Here is a 6,474-nt window from a genome sequence, read left to right as displayed (position 1 = left end):
CTGCTATCTTGCTCCATTTAATTTTGGGGGAATGTTTTCATATTGCTTCTTGTTCCATGTTCTACTTCATCCAAATTGGGCTATCAGTCACTTGCCAATCTTACCCTCTTTTCCTTCCTTCCTTCCTTCCTTCCTTCCTTCCTTCCTTCCTTCCTTCCTTCCTTCCTTCCTTCCTTCCTTCATATCTGGAATGGGGTCCTTCTTCATCTCTCTCCACTAAAATCCTTCTCTCTTTCAAGGTCCATTTTATATATTACTTCTTCAATGAATCAATCTCTTGATTCCTCAACTGATTCCTGATTCCTCAGTCATATCAACAGACATTTAGTAGGTGACTTTTATATGATTAGTAGAATGCTGGGTAGTGGGATAGATACAGAGATGAAATATGATCCCTTCCATCAAGATCTTAATCTAGTAGAGAGAAAACAATTCATATATAACTTATGTACTGTTTCAGAGTCTGTATCTCATCTGAACCTCATGACAATCCTGTGTAGAGAATAATGTAAATTTTATCTCCTTTTGACACATGAAGAAATTGAGGCAAAGAGATATTTAGTGAGTTGCCCAAGTTTATACTGCTAATAAGTGCCGGACATAAGGATCAAATCTGTATCATCTGTCACAAAAACTGGGTCTCTTTCTTTCTATCTCTGTCTCCCTAAATCTCTCATGCTTCTTTGTTTGACCTCATCTATGGCTCTTTTTTTTTGATCAAGGCTTTCAGGTAGTTCAATAATTTTTAAGTTATCTCTTCTGAATCTATTTTCCAAGTTAGCTGTTTTTCCAATGAGATATTTCACATTGTCTTCTATTTTTTAATTCTCTTGGTTTGTTTTATGATTTCTTGATTTCTCATAAAGTTATTAGCTTCCATTTGCTTCATTCTAATTTTGAAAGAATTATTGTCTTCAGTGAGCTTTTGGACCTCCTTTTCCATTTGGCCAATTCTTCTTTTTAAGGCATTCTCTTCATTGGCTTTTTGGATTTTTCTTACCATTTGGACTAGTCTGGTTTTCAAGATGTAACTTTCTTCAGTATTTTTTGTGCTTCCTTTATTACCAAGCTGTTGACTTGGTTTTTCATGATTTTCTTGTATCACTTGTATCACATTTTCTCCCCAATTTTCCCTCTACTTATCTTATTTGATTTTCAAAATCCTTTTTGAATTCTTCCATGGCATGAGACCAATTCATATTTTTTCTTGGAGGCTTTGGATGTAGGAGCTTTGGTTTTGTTGTCTTCTTCTGAGTGTGTGTTTTGATCTTTCTTGTCACCAAAGTAAGTTTCTATAGTGAGAGTCTTTTTCCATTGTTTTCTCATTTTCCCAGCCTATTTCTTGACCTTTTAACTCTTTGTTAAAGTAGGGCTCTGCTTCCAGGGTGGAAGGTAGATTGTCCCAAACTTCAGGGGTTTTGTGCAGCTGTTTTCACAGATACTTCTAGGGACTGTAAGTTTTTAGTTCTTCCAAGGTGGTATGATCCAAGGAGGGGTGTTTACTCCTCTCCTAGCCTGTGCTCTGGTCTGTGAGTGACCACAAGTACTCTTTTTGAACTTTGAGGAAGGTGCCTCCTCCTCTGTGGCTGTAAGCTCTGCTATACTAGCACTCTGCCTTGCCTTGGGACTGCTACCCAGGACTGTGACCCAGATCTGAGTATGGGCAAAGCAACAGAGTCCTGCCTCAGTGCTCTGTAATCCCCTTCTGACCCCCTCGCTCTCTGTGGGCTGAGAGTTATGGAATTAGCAGTTGCTGCTGCTGATTCTGTAGCCTCAAGGCCTGCCCTGAGTTTGCTGGGGCCCAGTCTGTGCTGGCATGGCCTATTCTGGACTCTGTTCCTCTCTTATCCTGGTGCAACTGACTTTTCCTGTTGACCTTCCATGTTGTCTTGGGCTAGACATTTGTTTCACTCTGTCTTTTTGTTGGTTCTATTGCTCTAGAATTTTTTTAGAGTCATTTTTAAAAGGTATTTGGAGGGAGAGGTCAGTGGAGTCCCTGCCTTTACTTTGTCATTTTGACTCTACCTCTTTCATGTGTATTCTTTCCCCCATTCAAATGTAAGCTCCCTGAGATAAGGACCTGTTTTACTTTTCTATTATCCTGTTTTCTATTTTTACTTGAATCCAGAGCTCAGCACAGAGCTTCACACATATTGCTCACACATAGTGAGCCCCTTAATACATGCTTTGTTCATTCACTTACTCACTCATTCATTCATTTATGCTGTGCTACAATATAACCTACATGAAGGAAAGTATTACATGGTTTTTGTTGTCATCTTTGCATCCCTATCCCCTGACTTGAACATAGTAGGCAGTACTTTAAAAAAGCCTAAGTTAAATGAATAATTATAGAAACTATAAATAGATCCTTATTCCAAGTTAAAGATAATAGTGTCAATAGGTACCTCCAAAGTACATCCTCTAAAGGGGATTTATTTTCATTTATTTAAATTTTATTATTTACAGTCTTTCTACCACTGTATGCTACTCATATCTGAGCCAATTTGACTATGCTTTGTAAATAAAATTGAGCAAGGAGATGAGGCACTCTTTATTTTGAAATCTCAATGGCATCAATGGTCTATGATCCCAGAGGTCTGCCGTGTTATTTGCTCAGTCATAGATGGGGTACTCTGGCACAAAATACTTTGCATGCAGCAAGAACAGTGGTCAGTGAAGGGACAGGACAGGTAGTTATAATTCTCAGAAAAGAACCCAGTTCCAAAAATCAGACAAAAACATAGAGTGACTGTATGAGTTTGTCACTGATCGGAATGTACCAGCATTTTGCTTTGATTTCTTCTTAAATGCTGAAGTACTTAATGACTTGGGTTGTGTTATCAGTCACCCATTTTACTTCCCTTTTTCCCATTAACTTTGTAATTCTCTTGGAAAAATCTATCAAGGCTGCATGGTATACTATGTTCTTTCCAAGTTCATGACACTTATTGCCAAGGACTCCATTAGTTTCTCTTCTTAATGTTCTTTCTAGTGTTTTGTTTTCATTTAAATAAATTTTAGGGGCCAAGTATTGATGTCAAACTTGCTGGATATTGACTTCTAGGAATACTTTTTCCACTGAAGAAAGTGGCTTTAAGTCATTAGATCATAGCAGCTGACATTTTGTTGTCGGTATAATTTATCACATACAGAAATATTTGATGGCATTCTGCTGATTTGAAATTGGGGTAGTGGAATTTTAGGGAATTTTAGAAGGCATTGAAATGAGGTTAATGTTGAAACCTTTTGAGGATTGTCAGCTATATTACTGTTTGTTGTCTGACGATGTGAGATTTTAAGCTAGACACCTAATTTTCTTAGACTCTTCTGTACAAATGTTCAAAGTGATGATTAAGCACCTTCGTTTTGGGGTTAGACTAGATGACTTCTAAGGTCTTTTCCAACTGTTAAATTATATGAATTTATAGCTAGGAAAATACTATATGCCTTAGGTTTTTTCAAGTAATTGTTGATGTAGGATTGTGTTCAGAACTGACACTAAGCAAAACAGTCATGAAAGTGTAAAACTGACTACCCTGGTCCCCTACTGCCTGAAGGTCAGGTATGTTATATCTCACCCTTCCCGAGGATTCTCAAGTACCCTTAAAGGCTTGGGGGGGGGGGTGTCTAGGCTCTCTGTCAATGGCTCTTGCCTGGAGAAATAATATTTAGTGAAATGTACAGAGTAAGTACCTTGCACTCCAGTTCCATTTAACTACTAACAGTTGGATTTGCTTTAGCAAAGAAATAGTTACATCAAAGGTCTAAACACAAATATATAAACAGCTTGGCCCAGTTCCCAAAGAACAGAGGTCTTTAACTCTTTGCATACACTGCCAAGGGCTACATGAACCAGATGTGCATATAATAAGGAAATATTCCACAAAATAAATTTAAAACATAATAAAACATAGATAATATTACATTTGAAAACTGTCAATATGTGACCCAAGAATCCTTATGTACAAACCAGGAGCCCCATTTCTATTTTATGCAAGAAACAACAAAGAGGCCAGAGTCACTAGATAATAGAATGGTGGGATAGGTGTAAGAAGTGTGAGAAGGCTGGAAAGGTAAGGGAAAAGGGTATGTTATGAAGGGTTTTTCATGTTTTTTCATTCTTTTGTTAGTTGGCTTCCATTCTTGACAGGTTTCAAACCATTGATTTACTTGTTAGCTATGCCCCTATCCTGTCCTCCCACCTCTCTTCCGTTGCTGGAAACAAAAAGCCTTCAGCTCTTGATGCAGAGCAATGCTTTCACTTGGCAAGCCTCATCCTCTGACATGTGCTTTGTACTCTCCCAGATTTTACAAGACACTGTTATTTTCTAAAAATAAAAAAATACTGATATTAATAGCTTGTTTATTTTGAACTTAATAGATGAACTAAAATGTTTAAAATGACTTGTAAGTAAACTAACAGGAAAGCCAGTTTTCCATTTTAAAAGTTTTGCAATATATTTTCAAGTTTTTCAGCATGCCATAGGGTTTTTTTTTAATGTTATAAGTTATGAGAAAATGTCTCCAAAATTCCATGCCTAGATCAGGGACTCTTAGTCTTTGTGTTAGAGAGCACTTCGACCATTTATCTCCCGAAGCCTATAGATATTCTCAGAATAATGTTGTCTTTTTTTTTAAACACAATTTAAGGAAATACTAAATTTTGTTAGAGGTAAGTAAAAATAAATATGCAACTTTTTTCCCATCAAAATTCAAAGACCCTCTAAAATCTATTAACACATCTTAGTAAAGTATCTCTGGACCCCAGGTTAAGAACTTTTGGCTCAGAGTAAGTCCAGAGGGTCTTAATTGTTGTTCTATTTATTATTGAGATAGATATACTCCTAAATATAGGGTTCAAGTTTTCTCAGGATTTTCTATGTTTTGCCTTCTAGGGCATGAGTCCTTCGGACTTTTCTTGGATTATTGTATTTATCAGAGTAGCCAAGTCTTTTACAGTTGAATATCACTACATCATTAATGTTACTGTGCACAATGATTTCCCAGTTCTTTTCACCCTCATTTTGCATCAGTTCATATAGATCTTGCCATGTTTTTTTCTGAAACCATTCCATTTGTCATTTCCCACAGCACAATAATACTCCATCACAATCATATGTCATAACTTGTTCAGCCATTCCCCTTGTTGATGAACAGCCCTTTGATTTTCAGTTCTTTGCTATGACAAAAAAGCTACTATAAATATTTTTGATCATATAGGTCATTGCCCTTTTTCTTTGATCTCTTTGAGACATAGACCTAATAGTGGTATCTCTGGTCAAAAGGTACATGGTTTTATAGCCTTTTGGACTTAGATCCAAATTGTTCTCCAGAAAGGTTGAACCAGTTCATTACTCTACCAACAATTTTTTAATGTACCTGTTTTTTCCTTGTCTGCTCCATTATTTGTCATTCCTGATGGATGTGAAGCAGTACTTCAGAGTTGTTTTAATTTGCTTTTCTCTAATCAATTGTTTAGATTTAGATATTTTTCCCATATGATTACAGATAACTTTGATTTCTTCTTCTGAAAACTGCCTGTTTATATCTTTGACCATTTATCTGTTAGGGTATAACTCTTACTTTTATACATTTGACTCAGTTGTGTTCTTGATAAATATTTGAGTAATAAGACCACTTGTTATAAATTTTTTTGATATTACCTTATTGTCTATGGTACCTTTTATCAGTAAGCTGGTATTAGCTATTAATTATGAAGTTGGTAAGGGTTTTTGAACACAGAACATGATACCAGTCCCTCCCTGACTTGATGGGTCAATGATGGATACCCATAATCCTCTGCACTACCACTAAGATTCTGACATGCAAGTAGGCTCAAAATTTGCCAGCTTAATGTGAATTCTCACTCTCTTAAGCATCCAAAATTCTAGTGTTATTTATCCCCCAAAGTTCATATCTTGCAGGCCTCTGTCCTTGGGTTTCAGATCTATTCCTTATCAAAACTTAGTTATACTGTGTCCAGTTCTCACTAAGTTCAGCAGCCACATAAGAAACATAAAGTAATTTCAACTGTGATGTTGGTTATCATAGACTTTTGAGAATGTATTTCTGTCATGGTCTGCTAGAGTCATAAAGACCAGCAAAAAATTGGGCTTCACAGGAAAAAAAACAGTAAAATACAGTTTAAAAAATGGCGTTGTTCCTGCTCACCCATCTTCTACCCTATCCTTGTGCTATATATAGTAGGTCTCAACCTTGAACTTCATGGATAGGTCTGAATGCTATATTCCTAGATATGTTTGTATCAGAACTGGAGCTGGTCATCTAATCAGCTTTCAGCTTTTTAATGATAACCATTGTGTCTTATTTATCAGTAACCTGGGCCTCTCTAGGCGTTCCTGGGGATGCCTCTGAGGGGTCTTTTGAGCATGCTCAGTTTGCCTAACATGGAGCCCAGTGTGTCCCACTACTGCATGTATGGGGCTAGTCTTTGATTGTTGCCGGTGTCTT

This window comes from Petaurus breviceps, unplaced genomic scaffold (assembly GCF_028583685.1).
Source record: "Petaurus breviceps papuanus isolate PSGF00001 unplaced genomic scaffold, PetGlider_PUasm1.0 90895, whole genome shotgun sequence".
Classification (NCBI taxonomy): domain Eukaryota; kingdom Metazoa; phylum Chordata; class Mammalia; order Diprotodontia; family Petauridae; genus Petaurus; species Petaurus breviceps.
Note: the sequence above shows the minus strand (reverse complement) of the source record.